Raw genomic sequence first — 20,203 nt, 5'->3', positions numbered from 1 at the left:
CACTCCGTTATCAGTATTCCTTACGTTCACAAACTCGACGCCTCATTAACCTCACTCCACTTTTCAGTGTCTATATTTTAGCTTCTAAATATATACATAAATATATATAATGTATCTTGGACTGATAACTTTCTGTGCACTCCAGAATTCTTAACATGGGAAATTTACTGTACATAATTGTGCAATGTATATGCAAAAATTATAATTTCCCGCTGAATAAAACATCTGTCACAAACAGTTTAGTAGGGCTTTTTAATGTGAGAAACCTTCCATGGGATTTTGAGGTACCTAAAGATGGCTTCTAAAGAATCACTAGGTGCCTACATGAGACAAGTCAGATTGCTCAGCTAAAACTTAAAAGAATGAGACAAATCCAAGCTTATTCCTGAGGTTAGCTCCGAGACTAAAAGGTTGTGGTAGGCTTAGCTGTGAACTGGTGAGCTCCCATTCCCCAATTGTTTTTACTGGTTCTAAAACAGAGTTTTTAAGGGAGCACTGTTTGGGAAAAATTGCTATTAAAATTTCTTATCCCTACGGCTACTACTTTGTACTTCCCAGATAGTGTCTGGATTAATCTTTCACCAAGGTTTATTCAGCTAAATTTGAGGCGATTGTGCTCCTAAGCTATGATTTTGCGTGTTTCTTTTTAAGTCTTGCACATCAGTCACATGGCAAAATCAAATCTTCTACTTACTCCATGTTTTAAGTTTTTCTTTTTGGTTTTTTATGGAACTGTAATTTGGCCATTATCAGTGATTTGCCTAGAGCTGTCAAATGGACACTTAGCTGGTATATAAATCACACTGTTCTGGCTTCATCATCTCAATTGTTTCTGAACCCGTGCTTTCACTAACAATTTCTCTTAATTTTCTGTAGTTCAGGCACAGGAATATTGGACTGCTGTTCTGATGAACTAAACAATTTTTCTTTTTAGACTCTTTGGATAAACAAGCTGTGATTGTTGATCAGGAGTCTGATCTCTATAGTAGAATGTATTTTATTGTACTCTATAGTATTATGGGAATGGTAGGTTTGCGGAATGTAGGTTACTATGTTTTCATACTCAGAGTAGACCCACTGAATGAAAGGTCATGGCTTATTAAGGTCCATTCATTTGAATTGGCCTACACTGAGTATAACTTAGTTGGATACAACCCATGGTAATCTTGCATATTTTTTTCCAATTAACTCTGAAATTGTTGACAAAAGGGTATTATTTATAAAATTTATTATATCTTGTCCTTCCAGAGGAAGCCCGGGTGGCAAGCACACATGTAATAAAAACATAATCAAAACTTTTAAAACGTTTAAAACCACCTGAAAACAATGAAATGCATAAGACATTTAGTCAAAGTGAATTCTTGTGAATGCACCCTAAAATGTGTTGCAATTGTAGCATGTGCTAAAGATAAAAGAATTTTTTTAAAAAACTGGCTCCCACGGCTTCAAAAAATTATATATACACAAAGCAGTGCATCTGCCATCTGTCAAAGTCGTGATTTGTAATTTTTTTTTAATATCAAAGACAACCTCAAAGAAATATGCTGTCAGGTCAGTTAGAACTCAGCATTGTTGGAAAATAAAAAAGGATCCCTTGATTATTTGAAAAGTGGAACAGTGTTTTAATCTTGGTGAGAGTTCTTCTTTTTTATTGTTAAAATTTGCCTTATCTGAAAACAAACAGCCTTATCGTATCCCAGGCCAATCCTTAATTAGGGCTCATTGACAAAGTTCTGCTTTAATAATTCTTGCCTTGTTCACTTCTGGTACATTGCAATGAGCTTCCTAAGAGCTCCTTTAAAGCTTGCTAATCAGTGCCTATCATTTGACTTTCACTGTGTTGGATTATTTTGCAAGAAGGGGTGCCGTTATTTTGAGGCAAAACTGGAAGCCATGCAGTAAGATTTTCCTTAACCATCTTAGATTATCACATTCTCTCTCTCTCTCTCTCTCTCTCTCTCTCTCTCTCTCACACACACACACACACACACACACACACTTTGATATTGGGCCAAGCAATGTGAGGCCCCTGCATTCACTATAAGGGCAAATTCCTCTGGCTTTTCAAATGCATTAACTTAAAAAACAAAACAAAACAATGCCTGTTCAGTTTCCGCCTTGCAAAGGAAACTTCCGGGCCTTAAATTGTGGAAGACTTAGTTGAAAATTCAAAGTGGCACAGAAGGGAGAGAGATGACCATTTTGGTAGCAGCTGGATCTGCTGCAGACATTGCTATTGGAAGAAATGTTTCTAATATCAGTCATAATACCACTTCCTGGCGGATTAGTCCAAAGGCGGTGTGCTTTTAAGAGCGTCTGGCTGGGAAGCTCGTAAACTGGGCATTGTGGGCAAAGCTACCCTGTGTGTCTGCAACGTCTGGTAATGGAAATGTAACCCAATGAAAGCAGGAGACAAGTTTTAGATAGCATGGCAAATAACTATTTGTAGGCCTACTTTTCATTATTTGTCTAATTTCTTCTTTAAAGCTATTTAAGTGAGTAAACATCACTTAAGCAGGGCTGGGGAGCCCGTGGCTCTAGATGCTGGACTCACAACTCCCATCAGGCCTAGATAGCATGATCAATGGTTGGGGATGATGGGAGTTGTAATCTAGCAACCACCCCTTCCCAAACCTCATTTCAGAGTGATCATAGAATTGTATGAATTCTGTGAACTCGATGTGTGTTGTAATGTGCTTCCTTTATCTTGCCTTGAATTTCCTGTCACTTCATGAGGAGACCTTTGAATGCTGTATTATTATTATTATTATTATTATTATTATTACTACTACTACTACTACTACTACAGTGGTACCTTGGGTTACAGATGCTTCAGGTTACAGACTCTGCTAACCCAGAAATAGTACCTCGGATTAAGAACTTTGCTTCAGGATGAGAACAGAAATCGTGCGGCAGTGGCACGGCAGCAGTGGGAGACCCCATTAGCTAAAGTGGTACCTCAGGTTAAGAACAGTTTCAGGTTACGAACGGACCACCAGAACGAATTAAGTTCTTAACCCGAGCTACCACTGTATTATTATTGCAAGATAATCTTTTATTAGTTTTGCAAATTTCATACTACACATACATATATTCTATTACATTTTACATTTATACTTGCTCCTAGGAGCTGACTTCCCTCCTTCCTTCTTCTGACTTCTTTATATCGCCTCTGATGCTGTATTATTATTGTGATTATTACTGTTTTTGTATATGGCACATTGATCCATGAAAGGAGGTACCTTTTAATATTGTTATTTACTTATTTATTGCATTTTTATGCCAGCTTTTTCTCCAAAGAGCTCAAGGCGGCATACATGGTTCTTCACCTCCTCATTTAATTCCCAAAATAATGCTGTGAAGTAGGTTCGTGCCCCAAAATCACCCAGTGAGCTTCAAGGCTGAGTGGGGATTTGAGCCCTAGTCTTCCAGGTCCTAGTCTGACACTTTTAACCACTACACAACACTGGTGGTTAATGGAGTTCAGTTAGAGAACTGAAAAAGGGCCATGTAGCCATCTTGTTGTTGTAATGTTTGAACTAGGCGAATGCATCCCATCTGCACCCAGAGTTCAGGTAGGTGTTTTATCACCCCAGAGTTTCTGGTGACCTACTAGTGGAGGAGAGGAGGGAGTTTGCAAGTTGGAAGAGACAGGCCTGGGCTTTAGTTGTAGGCTATAGCTGAAGTGTGAAATGTTGCAGGCAGAAAATACTAGCAAGGGTATTGAGAGACCAGGCTCTGGATATTTTTTATACCTGATCTGGCTACACCTGAAACAGCATGCCCCTATTCTGTTCCTGAAGATACCTAAGCACACACATTCATAGGCAGCTCTCATAAAGTCTATCCATAACTAACTGGAGTAAGTTATAAGCTAAGCCCTATTCCTTCTATATTTGAGAATACTGATGTGTAGGAAGATGTATCACCTTTCTATCCAAATTTTGTTATATGTCCAAATAATTCCATTTTGTATGAGATTTTCTTTAAGGTTGGCAGACGCAATGTGGGCCCATGGTTTCCCCAAGGTCACTCCCATGGGAAACTTTCAGGGCTTAGCAGCTGCTTTATTCACTTTCTGCCACTTTGGTCTTATTTCTAGTCCGTTGACTGTAATAAATTGACCATGACGACTTCCTGCATATAAAGAAGCCTTATGCACAGAAATTTTTCCTGGTAGTTATAGGGACCAGCTACTGCCTCTAACATAACTGCCTAGGGGACATGGGGACTTTGACCCCCAAAATAAAATATTTGAGGTGGCTGTCCCCCCCTCCAAGTTAAAGGGTATTCCCATTCAAATGGTGTGTGCTCGCTGCATCATGTGATTAATTATGTGGGGCAGGGCTTACCTGAGCCCCCACAATATTTTATTCAGGTGGGCACCCCTGGCCTCTAACTAGCCTAGACCGTTTAATTTCCTAAGACAGGTGCAAAGCCATGCCTGCCACTCATCAGGAAAATGACAAACTCACACCTCCAGCCATGAAAATACTTTAATCCGACTGCCAACCATTGATGTGTGCTTTGATGAGACTGTCCTATGAAGTTGCTCTCGAACACGTGCATATTCAGTAATAATAATAATTATTAATTTTCTGGAAGGATGTAAACATGATGGGGCCTGTAGGTTTTTCTGCTTCTCTCCTCCCTTCTTATCCTTCCTGCTTCAAGGCACAGAACTCAAAAGTCTCTCAGGAATGCAGACAAAGTGTTTTCACTCCACCCCCTGGCATGTTTGCCATAAGGTACAATTGGGACCAGTTCACAGTGAGCCTCGCTCCCTGTTCCCTCCTCTTACATTTCACCATTTCTGACAGGGCTCAGTCATTCTCTGCTGATCTAGCCCAGGAAGTTTTATCAACCATCCCTCAAGACCAAATAATACACTCTTCTTTGGGAAATTATCCTCACAGCTTGTCCTGATTTAAGAACTGAGCACAGACCTTAGAACTGTCCCAGGTGAAAAAAATTACAGGAGAATTAAGCACACTCATGCTGGCCCCCCTAATTTACCTCAGGTTTTTGTTCTTACTCAAACAGCTGCTGTCAAAAGAATATTTGCTCAGAACTTCAGTTAAGATGGATACTCTGAAGGTACTATTGTGTGCTGTTCAGTACTTTCTCCTAAAGTACAATCGTATCATGAACCTAAGTTGGGTGTGGGGTTTCTCCACCTCCTGACAGAACTAGCGTCAATCCATTTGCTCTTTTCCTCCCTTACCCTTTGTAGCAACTGAGGGAGGATTAAAAAGAGCCTTGTTAATGCAGTGAAAATTGCTAATAGCAGTCAAAGCAAGCGCCAGCGTCTATGTTTGGTGTCACATGATGGTGAACCTAGGAATTTTTGTTTCATTCCTGTGTGCAGTGCATGGAATGGACACTTGTAGAATCACAGATGCTGAACCCAGTTCTTCTGCGAGCCATTTCATTTAGACACAGCCTTTACACGAATGGAAAGTTTTGTGCTGCTTATTGCTCTTTTAATTGACGAAATCTGATAATGAACTTACGACCTCCATTTTTTTGTGGCATTTTTTGAGAAGACGGCAAGAAATCTACAGGTTGCAGGTAAAACACCATTTTTTGTTTTGTTATCTCACTGATAGCATATTCTTTAAAATGTACTGTTGAATATTCTGAGACAACTACTCACCGGTAAAGGTTGCCCTGATACAAACACTTGAAAGTGCATGTTATGTTTACTGTTTGATAGTTGGAATGTACTTATAAATGTGTTCCACTTCTTTGAGCGAAACGAAGGGAATTAATTTTTTCATCCCCAAGGCAACTCAAACTTAATTTGAGAAAAATTAGGCAGCAATGTTCCTTGAAAAACATGGTTATGATAACTATTTGGAGTTACTCTGAAATAGCTGGATTGGAACAATCAGCTTTAGACTTTTTTATTGAAATGCTGTATAGTAGAGGTCAATGGAGCTTTGGGAACGTTAGCGCTTTCTTTTTAGGTTTTCAAAGTCAATGACTCAAATCTGATGTTGTGTGTGGCTCATTGAAACCAATATGACATACTTTAGAGTAGACTTGTATAGGATTGTATTTGCACTGCAGACACTCTACCACTGAGCTGCAGATAAATGATTGTGTCGGAGATATTTTTTGGCATAGAAGGCATCCCTTGTGTCACAATTGGGTTTGAAAAATGCCACCTAGCTAACAGAAAAGTCCTAACTTGTGTCCACTCAGAAGGAAGTCCTATTGACTTGGAGTTATTTATTTCTTTTGTTGCATTTATATCCCAACTTTTTCTCCAAGGAGCTCAAAGTTGGCATACATGATTATCTTCCCTCTCTGTTTTGTCCTTGAAACAACCCTGTGAGGTAGGTTAGGCTGAGAGACTAGGAATGGCCCAAGGTCACCCAGGGAGTTGCATGGCTGAGTGGGGATTTGAACTCTGGTCTCCCAGATCCTAGTCTGACACTCTAACCACTACACCACCCTGCCTTTCAGTTCAGTGGGGCTTACACACAGGTAAATGGGGCAAGGATTGCAGCCCCAGCCTGCATGCCATGTCCTATGTTTGTCAGTTTAAAATATTTAGAACTGGTCTTTTGATTACAAATTTCCACAGCAGTTGAAAATATAGTGTTATGACAAGCTTTAAGATATAAGCCAGGCTAGCTTCCTGAGTTGAGCTGAGTGCTTGGGTCATTAAGGGAAGCAGAGGAATGGAGTCTCTGAGGCGGCAAATGGATGGAGCCCCTCTCTCAACTCAGAGATAGTGAGAAGGACAAAGCATGAGTTTAGAGTTGGGAGTTTGCAGTGATGTGAACTAGCGGAGAAAGAGAGTCGGAACAGTATTTGAGATTTGTGTTTGAATCCAAGGCTGTGGCTAAGGGAGAAACAAGATCCTTTTGGTGCATTGATGCCTTGAACATCTCAGGCTCAGGTTGCAGATATGTGTAAATAAACCAGATATTAGAAAGACACCACAGTCTCTGCTCTCCCTCATTTCCAAAAGGAAACACGAACCCTAGGTAATCACTTTGAACCCCAGGAATCTCATACCACTCAGAGATTGGAGTGAAACAATATTAACAATAATGGGTGGGTCCAATGTATATGAATGGAAACAGTTTCTTTTCACAGAAATGTTTCACTCCATTGTGCTTGCGTTTCTAAAAATTACGCCTTTTTTTTTTGGGTCAAACTTTTGTGCTCCAGGCGTATTGTGGAATAAATTTGTCACCTCCTATATTTTCCTTTACCATTTAGGTGGGTAAAGGCCACAGAGCATTAATTTTATACTCTAAAGGACTGCAGTTGGTGAGATAAGGAAAAAACAACAGCACCCCGCTGTTTAAATGGGAAGCAATGCTTGGAACTTGTGTCAGCCCCAAATTACCCCTATTTGATTGTTTCCAGGTAGCTATTAGCCTGAGTGCAAAACGGGAAGCTAGTGTTAGCGTATTACTCTGGGTTTTGTGTCAGTTGCCTTTCTAATCTGGTTTTTAAAGAAACATCCCTGGTGTGCTTGAACAGGAGTTGAGTAATTACTTTGCTAGGATACCTGGTTTCCATGACAGCGATGCATGCTTTCCTGAGCAGAAGATCAGGGAAGTGACCGAATACACTAGTAAGCTTATAAAACACCTGTGTATGATGTATAGCCATGACAGACTGAAGCACTGGTGGTGGAAAACATGATTGCTGGTCTGGATTGAGATCTAGCCACCAGATTTGGATGTGTAATTCTTGTTGTTGTTGCATCATTTTTGGAGCCCTGATCAAGGGCCCAAATTGGGTCTATTGAAATGGCTCAGATTTCCCTCACCCCAAGGGATTGGAAACCAAGGCACGGCTGCCGATTGACTGCAGGAAGCTCCTGCAGCCAATCGGAAGCCATGGAAGCTGCCTCGGATGTTCAGGTTCCAAAGAACATTCACAAACTGGAACACTCATTTCCAAATTTATGGCATTTGGGAGCCAAAACATTCAACTCGCAAGGTGTTTGGGATCCAATGTACGACTGTATAGTGTTATGAGTTTGGGGGTGGGGGAGGAAGTTGGCTGTATGTGAGATTCTTCTAACCCCTGTGATCTCTGAAGCATTCTATCTTCCAACCACCTACACTCTGAAGCATTCTATCACTTTGTTACTTGCTGTAGGTGGAGACAAGGCCTGTTAGATGGGATCATTACATGGATCCTGAAGAGGCAGGGAGAAAAGTCCACTGGGCAGACCCCTTAGGAAGAAGTTTATGAGCTACTGCTTCTGAAAAGTTGTGGTATTTTAGGACAGTACAGCAAATATTTTAACACTTTTTAAGTGCATGCATCAAGTGTACAGAAAGAAGAGCAAGTAGGAGTGGCAAGGATATGTTTTCCCCTTCCCTTTTAACTCAGGTGATTAACTCTGAACCACCAATTAAAAGTTAGTGCTAAATCCCATTAACGGCAGAAAGTGGTTAGGGATTAATCCTGAAGATTTAAAAACATCTGTTTCACATAGCAGAGGGTTTTTTTTTTAATCTGTAATATTTTGACCCAAGGTTGCTGCATAGCTTCTGCACTTCAAATTGGATTGTATGGTGAAATGTGAGCAGAGTGCTTGCAGGCACCTAGCTGCTGTTTCAAACCGAAAGAAGTAAAAAAGCGTAGCTAAAAAACCCAAAATATGCACTGTACAGCCCATTTGCTAATCACATTGCTTCTTTCTCAGTATTATTTCAAATCCTTGCAACCCTAACATGCCTTGAGAAAATTTTCAAGCAGCAACATTTGCACAGTCAAAGCCGAAACAATGGCCTTACCAGCTTATTTTTGTCTTCTCCTTAGCACTCCTTAAGACACATTTTGCTTTCCCAACCACTAGATATTGAAATATAAACCAATGCTTCCAACTGCATCTACTCATGTCAGCATCACTCCCCGCCCCGTTTATATGTGATTGTGATATTAGCTTCTGTTCACACTTGCATTATTAACCTGGGATTTAATTCTGTGGTTTTTAAAAATTATATTATTTGTTTATTAAAATTCCTGGGCAGTGCCAGGAGCTCCCCACTAGTCTTTCAATGAAACAGTAGTATAAAAGCCAATATAATCTTTGCATATATCGGTGTCACAGGAGCTGGTCAGTAATCACACAGTTTAAAGATGGAGTTAACTCTTATTAGCAAAAGCACAATCTCCACACTCGATGACTGCCTAATGAGCAGAGCAGCTCATTCCCGGTGGTCTTCCTCCATAAAAATCAGTTGCTGAGACTCCCATCTCCTCAGGGCTTTCCCTGAGCAATTGGAGACTATGCCTGCATGCAGCCAACCTCTCCTTTGCTCTTTTCATGCCTCTTCTGGTTTTGGGAGACAAGTGGGGGAGGGGAGATTGTCACAGCAGGAGGGGGAGACATCAGTGACTCTTCACCAGCGTAACCCATCTCTGCCTCTTGGCCTCCCTCATCTCACTTGCCAGCTTCTGCCTCTGATTCTGGCCTGCTCTTTGCACATACTCTCCAAGCTCACTTTGCCAGTTTAGTTTTTGACACCTCATCTCCTCAGTCGTCTCCCTCTTTTCACTCTGACCACTCATTGTTGTCCCACCACCACTCCGGGGGCTCTGAGCCTTCTTCTTTCGGAGGTTACCCAACTGTTTCCTTCCACCATTCCTCTGCGTCCAACCAGTCCATGACATCAGGCCTCCTGAGTTTTTCTGCTCTGATTACTTTCCCTCTTTTTATTTAGATTATGCTTATTTAGCTTTATTAATGTGGACAGATACTTTATGGAGAGTTAGAGCTAACTCACTTGAAACAGGAATCTTGTGATCAAAGCATGGTCTTAATTCATTCATGGGCATATGTTTTCCTTTGTTTTGTGCACAAAACTTCCATTGATATCCATGAAATTTCTGTTGTGTGATTTTTTTTTTTTAAATTCCGTTCATTCTTGCCTAGAAATTAAGTTTGGGTTGTAACCTATAGAAAATAGTTGTATAACTCTTAAGAACAGGACAGAGAGCAATGAATTGCAGCATGTATAGTGAAGGCATCGCCCCATTGCTATGACCTGTAGGGAATGCATTCGAGGAGTTCAATATGCCTTTGTGCCCTGTGGGGTTACCAGCACAAGGGTTTGAGTATAGATTTTTCCCTCCTTGCTCAGCTGTGTTTCCATGGGCTACATGGAATGTAGGAATTATAGGGATGCGGGTGATGCTGTGGTCTAAACCACTGAGTCTCTTGGATTTGCCAATCGGAAGGTCGGCGGTTCGAATCCCCGCAATGGAGTGAGCTCCTGTTGCTTGGTCCCTGCTCCTGCCAACCTAGCAGTTCGAAAGCATGTCCAGGGGTCCTTTAACTTTACCTTTTTTTACATGGAATGAAATAAACTCAATGTAATTGGAGACAGCAGCAACTCAGCTTCCACCTATGACAACAAGGTCATCAAAGACTGGCTGCATCGCGATCAATGTTCCTTCATAGCAAAAAGAGGGCAAATGTTGTGTGCAAAAGGTCTCTGGTCCAACCCTTGACATCTCCAGTTAAAAGGAATGGCTAATGTGAGAGACCTTTTGCTGTGAGGCAATCAAAGTGTGGGAATATTAGGATAGATAAGACAACCTGCCCAATCTAGTAGTAGTCAGCTCCACATGTTCCTATGCACACGCTTGTAAACTCACATCACGCTTTGCATTTTAGCTTGCTACATTCACACTGAACGTCCTACTTGAAAAGTGGCCCTTACACACCAAGCTTAAACCACAGGGAATAATGTTTTAGTAATGTTAATAGAACACACTTGCCAGATAAGAATGCTTATATGATCACAATTAATTTTAATGGAAAACTTTAATGGAAACTTCAGTTTAGTTTAGGAACGCTGGAAACATTGGAAATAGAATTGTTTAGGAACGCTGGCAATACTGGCTCAGAATTGCCTACACCAGGGTTTCCCAAACTTGGGTCTCCATTGGTTTTTTGGACTACAACTCCCATTATCCCTAGCTAGCAGGACCAGTGGTGAGGGATGATGGGAGTTGTAGTCCAACAACAGCTAGAGATCCAAGATTGGGAAACCCTGATCTACACTGACTGGCAACACCTCTCCAGGATTTCAGGCAAGAGACTTTCACAACTCTACTTGGGATGCAATCCAGAGTCTTTTTCATGCAAACCAGACAGAGCATGCCCTACTGAGCTATAGCCCTTCCCTTAATCCATATGCAAACAATCACATTCTAAAGAGTGATCACCCAAAATGGGTTTCACTATATTTGTACTTTTAGATTATCAGCCTCGGTTAAATTAATAAATTTGACATTCACTATTTTTAACTGGCGCATTTAAGTGAATACTTGGAAAGCTGGTTTCAAGGGGCTTAAACAACTCACTGGGATAATTAAAGAACAATCCCATTCTTTTGGATTTTTGTTTTATCCCAGTTAGTTTGTTTTACAATGCCACGCTCAGTCAGCTAATGTATGTTTAACACGGCAAATACAATTTTCTGCTGCAAATTATTTTTCCATGGCAAATTAAAACTAAGAAGTGAAGTGGTACAACACACACACACAATTACATCTGAATTGAATGTGGAGATGAACAATCTGCCTTCTCTGAACTGATAGCTGGCAGGTCTTCCTGTTTTTTGGATGACTCTTCATGTGACAAATTTTTACAACTATGCTAGTGGAAGACAGCAACTGGTTTTCAGTTTTGGGGAAACGTAGATGCAAGGCAGGTTAGCTAACCCTCTCATGAAGCAGTATGAATAGCCAGCTGTTATTCAGAGCACTCCCTTGTCTGTCTGGGAATTCTAATTAAAATCTCTGGCAACTTTATTTAAGCCCCAAGTCAGTCAGCTGAGAGACACGGGAAGCCAAAATATGTGGTATCTACACTACTATCAAAGCTCTGGATAAATCTTTCTCTTTTAGTGTGCTTTGATATCAGTCTTCTAGACACTTTTTGTACTCTAAATAGGGCCCCAACAGATTACCTCCCAACCCATGATTTCTTTCCTTTTTTTTTAACCCTCTATTAGAAGGATGTGGAAACTGTATCTCTCCAGATGACAGGGATGATGGGAGCTGGAGATGGGGTAAAAATTAAATCCAGTTTACATTTAATGGGAAATCTACCTAATTCACTCTTTTTTTGGGAAAACTGAAACACAGCGATCTTCCAAAATTTGCACAACTCTGAATTTTGCAATGAAGTTCGCCAGCCAAGTAATGTGCACACAAATTCATAGACTGTGGGAAAGTGTGCGTAGACATACATATATGGTGAAAATAACATGTAAGAAGCATTCTACCAGGGGGAATTGCTTTACTAAAAAAAAAAAGCAAGCTTATTAAGCAAAATTGAATACAAATGTGTATATTATGAAAAATTAGCACTAAAATGCTGATGAATTTTCAGGAGGACTTTTAAGAAACAAATCAAGAAGAAATGTGGGAATCACCAGAATGTGATACTGGAGAAACCAAAATGGATAGATTTGCCCATCACTCACTGTAGTTCAGGAGCACCTTGAAGGGCCACAGACTGGTTTATGTCATATTATCCTATAACACTAACAGCAAACTCAGGGCACTTTCAGGTTGCTGCTATTTTGGGGTGGGATTTCAATCACACACCTGCAAATTGCAGCTTACTGGCAGGTCTTGCACAACAAAGCCATTTCCTCGCAAATATTGTTTATTATTATTTATGATAAGGAAAATGTAGCCAAAAGTTTGGGAAAAGACTTGCTTTGATGCAACATTGCCGAGCCTCCCCACAAACAAATCAGACAGGGTGCTCATTAAACAGCCAACATCATGGGATCTCCCTGCAAAATCAGGATGAACACGTAATTAATAGGTCTTCTCGTTCTCCAGGCCAGAGCTAAAATGTCACCACCCGTGTGCAAGAGGGGAGATGTCAGCAGGCTTGTTTGGAACTTGAGGTGTGCAGGAGGCGAGACCCTACAGACCCTACCAAAACAGGACAGGGCTTGGGATGGTGACTGGTTTGGGTCGGTGGTGGAATGGGAACCTGGGTGGAGCAGAAAGAGCTGTGGCTTGGTAGTAGAGCCTCTGCACTACACACAGAATGTCCCAGGTCCAACCCCAGGAATCTTAAGGTAGGGCTGGGAATGTGACCTGTCTGAAACCTTTGAGAGATGCTGCCAGTCCGTGTAAGCATTACTGAGCTGGATAGAACCCTGCACGAGGCAGCTTCCTTGGTTTCTATCCTGGAAGGAGGGCAACATAGCTAGGTAGCTGGCTGGTTGGTAAGCTGAACAAAAACACTCCAAATGGCAACATTTTGTTGCAGGGCCCACTTGTAGTGTTGTTTTCTTATTTAAAAGAGAAACAGAAGGAAGAAGAGGAAAAAAGCAAATTCATGAAGTATGTGTGTACAATTAGCCATGACAAAGGATTGGTGTGGGTGGGTGTGGGGAGGGTGTTGGAAAAACGCCCTGGGAAGGCTGAAACTTCCCCAAGTCTCCGGAGCGTCCCCTGGTGGCTCTCTCTGGCTGTAAATCTTCTTCGGTCCAGAGTGGCCAGTAATAAGCGACTCTTCTCTTCTGAAAAGAGCATGCCAGTCTTCTGGCATATCATAGCAGAAGAAAGACTCAATCGTAGTTCTAAAACTACTTTATTTACAGTCTTATATACAGAGACTCGATCAGTATATCTGTGCTCTCTGAACACCAGTACAGAACTGCGACACACACAGAAGTGAAACCAACTTCCAATAGTACTCAGAAGGAAGAGATAACACAGACTTCCTTTCTCACGCTCACTCAGACACTCACATGATGTATACAAATCATGGTACCACTTGCTGGAGCAGCTCGGATAGATAAAAATCCTAACGGGGAGGGGGGGACTGGGCCCTGCCCTCACCAAGCCTTGCTAGTGAGCTTCTAGAAGCATTTGGTTGGCTGTTGATGGGAGCCATTGTAGTGCAGTAGAGTGTTGGAGTGGGAATTGGGAGACCAGCATTCAAATTCTCACTGAGTTGTGAAGCTCATTGTGTGACCTTGGGCCAGTTACTTCCTCTCAGCATGTACGTTTTGAGCTCTTTGAGCTCCTTAGAGGAAAGGTGGCAATTCAAATAATATAATATAATGCTGGACTAAATGGATCTTGATATGAAACAGCAAGGCATTTCTTATGATTATATTTGTATCAAATGGGCAATATTTGCTCCAGTTTTCAAAGTGCAATCTGAACTGAACTGAACTGAACTGCAACACAGTCATGGAATATTCCTGAGTTCTCTTTAATGCGGAGCATCCCTGCAATTTAGGATCACATGCTGATGGAGGTGATTAGTCTTGCATTCCAATTCTGTAGCAAGATCGTTTTCCTGCCCATCACTACTCATTCCGGCTGTTTGGAAAGGAAGTTCAGCAGTCGTGCGGTTCTGCTCAACCGAGCAACTTTGCCCCAGAACTTCTTCCAGCTTATTATTCATTTCCTCTGATAGAGAATTGGTGCAGAAAGGATTCCTTACTTACGTTAAAATGACTATTTCAAAGTAGTGGTGGGGAGTGAGTTTAATAAACAATGCCAGAATGCAATTCCTCCTCAAGAGAAGTTAAGGCTATGTCCCACCCCCCTTCATGAATTTAAAAAAGAAACACACCTAAAAATGAAGAAGGAAAACTCAGGAATGTAAACCCCAACCACGTGGTGTTTTTACTTGGCCCCATCAGGCTGACCATTTTCATAGTTCTGCTGTACCAGCAGCTCTTACACCAGCATAATGCAATGTTCTTGTGTTCTTCTGCTTACCCCATGGTAAACTGAAATGAACCTAAGCATGGACTGGCTCTTTCAGAAGAGAGGTTATTACTCTCTGTGGCTGACCCCCTCCACTAGCCCAGATGTGTAGAACAAAGTGATCTGACTCCTGCTCCACCCACATCACTAACCAAGGCATAATGTATATGTACATTTACATATATATACATGTATATGGTGAAGTGTATGTCTTGAAAGCAGATTTTCCTATAAGATAGCAAGGAGTCAGCCATGAAACTTGAGAAAAGTCTAAAGGAGCTGTAGACAAGTGGCATGACTTAAATTTAAGCTAACAGAAAGTGAAATCTTGTCCCAGTATGTGACATCTGGATGAATAAAAAAAAGGTGAGATTACCAGAAGTATATAATTGCCTTCCATTGCAAAGAGTGAACCAAGCAAGACTTGACAAGCAAGACTTTACAACAGATCTTTCCAAACTGTGTGTCACGATGCCTTAGTGTGTCGGCTGCAGTGTGTAGGTGTGTTGTGCAAACGCTCCCTGTGCTCCTTCTGGGGCTGGAAAGGGGTTAGTTAAACCTCTGGTTTGCCAGTAAAACTGAATTACCCTGTTGTGAAATGATGTATGTCTAAAAAGTGTGTCACCAGCTTGAAAAGTTTGAAAAGCTCTGCTTTACAAGAATAATAAACAGATATATTGTCAAGGGAAGAAAGCAAGGCTGGCTACATCTGTAGGGAGAGAGAATTGTGGGAGCTATGGACTGGATATCCTCAACTTAGAAGGCTATTATGGACAAGCATCTCAAACCTTCTATAGGTGTCCAAGAAAGAATAGGAAGAGTTGGTACAGTGGACAAAGTTAAATAGTTAATGTTGGATTAACAATATGGGATAATCAAAGCACATTTCTAGCACCCAGTACATTGCTTATAGCAGGCATAGGCAAACTTGGCCCTCCAGATGTTTTGGGACTACAACTCCCATCATCCCTAGCTAACAGGACTGGTGGTCAGGGATGATGGGAGTTGTAGTCCCAAAACATCTGGAGGGCCGAGTTTGCCTATGCCTGGCCTATAGCATTTGTAACAATGACAGAAGACAAAACCGATGAATACACTTGCGACGACCCTTGCAGCCCTCAGGATTGAACCCTCTGGTCATCAGCTGGAGAGCAGAAGTTTCAATCCTGATGGTATCTGCTCCACCAGAACATTCCCTGTGGGGAGTGCACTGGCAAAGCAGACCCTGCAGTCAGCAGATTTGCACTCTTCACTCACCAGCTGATGAGCAGAAGCTTCAGTGCTGCTGGGGGCTGCTTTGCCAGTGGGATTGAACCCTCAGTCTGGAGGTTTGAAGAACAGTAGTTCAAAGAAAACCAGAGATTCAAGGAAAGCCCTTTTGCAAACAGCAATCTTGGGCTGCCTCCTGAACAACAAGAAAAACAATGTGCTGCCCCCCCTATAAATTATAATAGCCCCTTAAAGATTGACTATGGAAACATGGTATTAACAGCAGAACAACATAACTGGTTCCATCAGCATATGATGGGATGGCCCATGAAAAAGATGGGAAATCACTCTGTGAATTGAATCTTTTGGGGATAAAGAGTTCGTCTCCAAACATCACTTCTGTGAAAAGGGAAGAGCTCTAGCTGTGGTCAAGTATAGTTCTTGGTATCTCCAGCTATTACTGTACTAGGAGTGACACCTGCCTGAAACCCTGAGAGCTGTTACCAGTCAGTATACGAAGCTAGGTGGACCAATGGTCTGACTCTGCACAAAACTGCAAACACACTATACCTTTAAAACATATCTGAAGCACATTTCCCCTCCTCAAAGAATTTTGGGCACTGTCGTTTGCTTCTCACGGAGTTACAGTTCCAAGCAACCATTAGCAAACTACAGTACCCAGAGTTCTTTGAGGTGGGGAATGTGTTTTGAGTATGCTTTAAAGGTATAGTGCATGTTCAGCCAAAGACAGATCCTGTGTTCCTACACTCCTGAAAAGGAAACATAGCCTCTATCAGGCTAGGGATGTGCAATGTGAACCGTTGCTATTCATTAGTATGCTGCTGTGGAGCTGCAAACTTGAAGCACCTGCCGTTTATCAACTTAGACATAAGAAAGATTGACATCACTGAATAACAATAATCTGGAGATGTCACTCTGGGTACAATAATACATTTTTCTGAGATGTGTTTTAGAAAGCTTGGTTCTCAGCTTGAAAGGCTGCTGGGTAGCTTCTAGACAGGTTTTAAAGCCATTGTTCTCTTGGAAGCCTAACGCATTAAAAACAAAACGGGTGGGAGGGAACTGACACTGATTTTATATTTCTGCAGAGCTTAACTTCTAGAAGAAGAGAATGGCAGGGCTCAAGCCTGCCTGGCAATAAGTTAAACCCCCCCCTGACCTGGAAGTCATTTTCTCTACTCCCTGATGTTGAGGGACCTCAATGGTGCACTTTTGGGATGAGGTTCAGGGCCTCATTCAGCAGAACGAGCAGTTTGGGTCTGTGGGTTCACTAGATTTGTGTATGAAGTAATACACATTACCACATACAGGAGTGGCTTCAAGCCCACCCAGTGAGCTTTGTAGCTGATGATCGATTCACACCAAGATCTCCCTAGACTAAGTCTGGTGTTCTAGCCCTGGGATGGGGAACCTGTCCAGATGATGTTGGACTTCAACTTCCATTGTTCCCAGCCAGCCTGGCCAATGGTCAGGGTTGATGGAGAGTTGTGGTCCAGCAGTATCCAGAAGGCCACAACTTCTCCATCTATGCTCTAGCTGCTCTGGCACACTGGGTTCCCAACGCGAGTATCCTTGGCAGGATGTAGAAGTCTGTGTGCACATAGAAATTGCAAACACAGTTCTCTCTGCCAGGGCTGCTTATAAAAGTGATAAAGACTTAACTGTTGGATGCACAGGAGGAGAATGAAGGGTTGGCATCAGCCCCTGCTGCTTCCTCTTTTCATACTGAGAGATACTTCTTAGGGCTTTAGTTTATTATTATTAAGCTCCCTTCATCTGTAGCCCAGACTGCTGCTTTGCATGTATCTATCTTAATAGCAAGAAGGCTCTAAGCAGTTCACAAAATACAAATTACATAGCATTGTAAAAACACATTGGGTCAGGGTGTTTAATGTATTTTATTTTAGCTAGTGTTCGCAAGGCGAGGTGGATGTTCTCTTCATAAGTCTTACTGCTTCTTCTGCTGTGTTGCGTTATCTTGTTTTATGAGGTGTAATTTAAACCACGGATTGAGATCTTATTGAAATCCATACTTTTCTCAACCAGTTTTAGCTCTTTAACTATGCAGGCAGTCCAGGGAGTCCATGCAGACTACATGGCAGAACAGAAATCAGAGAAACAAACAAACAAACATCTCTAACACAAAGTTACAAGGAGAGGGTGGGGTGTGGGGAAGAGAAGAAGCTAACCTTACTGATTTCTAGATTCAAGATCCAATTTTAACATCTACTGACAAGATATGAACCACTTTTATTTGTTAATTTTGTATATTATTTTTACCTTTGCTGTGTCTATCTGTTTAGCCCACCTGCTTGCTCAAGGGTTTTCTCTCTCCAAAAAGATGATTATGGGACAGACAATGTGACCCATCTCCGCTAAGATTGCCACTTAGTTGTAGCTTGTGAGGGTGACCCACCAGTTGAAGACCAGTGCTTTGTGATGGTTGTGCAAAACTGAACTTAGTTGGCAAAGTGGCTGTTCACATTAATATACCCACAAGGCAGAGAGATCATGCCATTTTGGTATTTTGTACAACTTCCCAACAAACCATGGGAGCAGCAGTAGCAGCCGGCCGCATTGCTGCTGTGGCAATTGGGCAGTTGATTGGTGGCTGCTGGCAGCTAGCGGGCAGATGATTGGTGGGTTTGTCGATGTGTGTGACTGACAGTGGTGGTCAGGCAGGTGAGCAATTGTCATCAATTCCCTCCGAAGAAAGCTCAACAAAGTCTGGGCAATCTCCCCCCATTTCCATTTTGAGTCCCCCCAAAATAGGGGTCATCTTATACACAGGGGCGTGTTATACACGGAAAAACATGGTATGTAGTGGTGGAAATAGATCTGACCCACATGTTGGTAGTTAACAAAAGAATTAGCTGGGTCCCTAGATTCAAAATGCAGGGCTTTGTGCCGCCAGCAGAGTTAAAAACACTCTCAGAATTATGTAGCAGTATAGCGTGGAACAAGACATGGGTGGCGCTGTGGGTTAAACCACAGAGCCTAGGACTTGCTGATCAGAAGGTCGGTGGTTCAAATCCCTGCGACAGGGTGAGCTCCTGTTGCTCAGTCCCTGCTCCTGCCAACCTAGCAGTTCAAAAGCACATCAAAGTGCAAGTAGATAAATAGGTACTGCTCCGGCAGGAAGGTAAACAGCGTTTCCATGCGCTGCTCTGGTTTCACCAGAAGCGGCTTAGTCATGCTGGCCACATGACCTGGAATCTGTACATTGGCTCCCTCGGCCAATAAAGCGAGATAAGCGCCACAACACCAGAGTTGTCCACGACTGGACCCAACGGTCAGGGGTCCCTTTACCTTATAGCATGGAACATAGGTTGTTAAACCCTTTCACATATCCCATTTAGTCTGCTTTAAAGCTCTTGCCCCATCTCTTTACCCCCTTGCAATGAACAGACCACACATTGTTAAGTAAGTGACTTACTAAATCCAAAGGTCTGGTTCATGTGTTATTCCATGTAGCAGTAAGGAGAACACAGGTAGATTACTGTTGGGTGCAAAATACAGCATGTAGTTTCAAACACGAGACTGTATCAAGTTCAGACATGTCCATCCTGGTGGATTACATGGCTGGAAAAGAGTGAGGAACAGTAAGAGAAGCAGCTTCGTTTCCTCCTTCATGGAGGTAAGGTTGTGTGACCTAGCTGAGTCTAGGAACAGACCTCTCTGGTCTTAACCCCTTGATGCACTATCTAGCATTTACACACAGTTATGCTTGACTGCAATTTCCCACAGGAACAGGGAGCAGGGGAAATGCATTTTTCCAGTTCTAGCAATGTCTGGGCTACAGTAAGGTTTACAGATACTAGAGACGGTATTTCATAGCTATTTATTTGAAATTTCATAGCTGACATGGGCAAGGCCAGAGTCCTGTCCGCCCAATAAACAAGGCAAACTTTATCTTGTTTCAATGTTGTGTTTTTATGGTGCTACTTTTTAGGACTTATTTTTATTTGTTCTTGGGCCTGGGGATGATTCCAGGAAACAGTGCTGCTCATGTCCATGATGCCAAAAAACCCCACAGCCGACACTTTTTTTAAAAAAGAAGTTTAATCCAGATTTCACTTTACAGTAGAAAATCTGAAAAGTCAAAGTAACTGTGAAATGTCTGCCGTCAGTCACTGCTGGTGAGGAAGCTACATAGTGCAAAGCTGTTTGGATGGCCATTTGTCATGTGGCTGATCTCTAATGCCACAGCCCTACTTCTATTTGCTCCTCA

The 20,203-nt window shown here is 42.0% G+C and overlaps 1 protein-coding gene across 2 annotated transcripts in view; it reads left to right on the top strand.

The window, feature by feature from the left end:
* The first annotated feature begins 5,084 nt into the window (after positions 1-5,084).
* Positions 5,085-20,203, top strand: part of OCA2 (OCA2 melanosomal transmembrane protein) — a 167,703-nt gene continuing 152,584 nt past the window's right edge. The window contains exon 1 of one of the 2 annotated variants that reach the window (XM_083610613.1): positions 5,085-5,571. The gene's annotated coding sequence lies outside the window, so the exon portion shown is untranslated. The remainder of the gene's footprint in view (positions 5,572-20,203) is intronic. The other variant, XM_083610612.1, reaches the window with a different exon arrangement.

Source organism: Podarcis filfolensis, assembly GCF_964270895.1.
Source record: "Podarcis filfolensis genome assembly, chromosome: 4".
Taxonomy (NCBI): domain Eukaryota; kingdom Metazoa; phylum Chordata; class Lepidosauria; order Squamata; family Lacertidae; genus Podarcis; species Podarcis filfolensis.
Note: the sequence above shows the minus strand (reverse complement) of the source record. Positions and strands in the feature narration are given on the sequence as shown.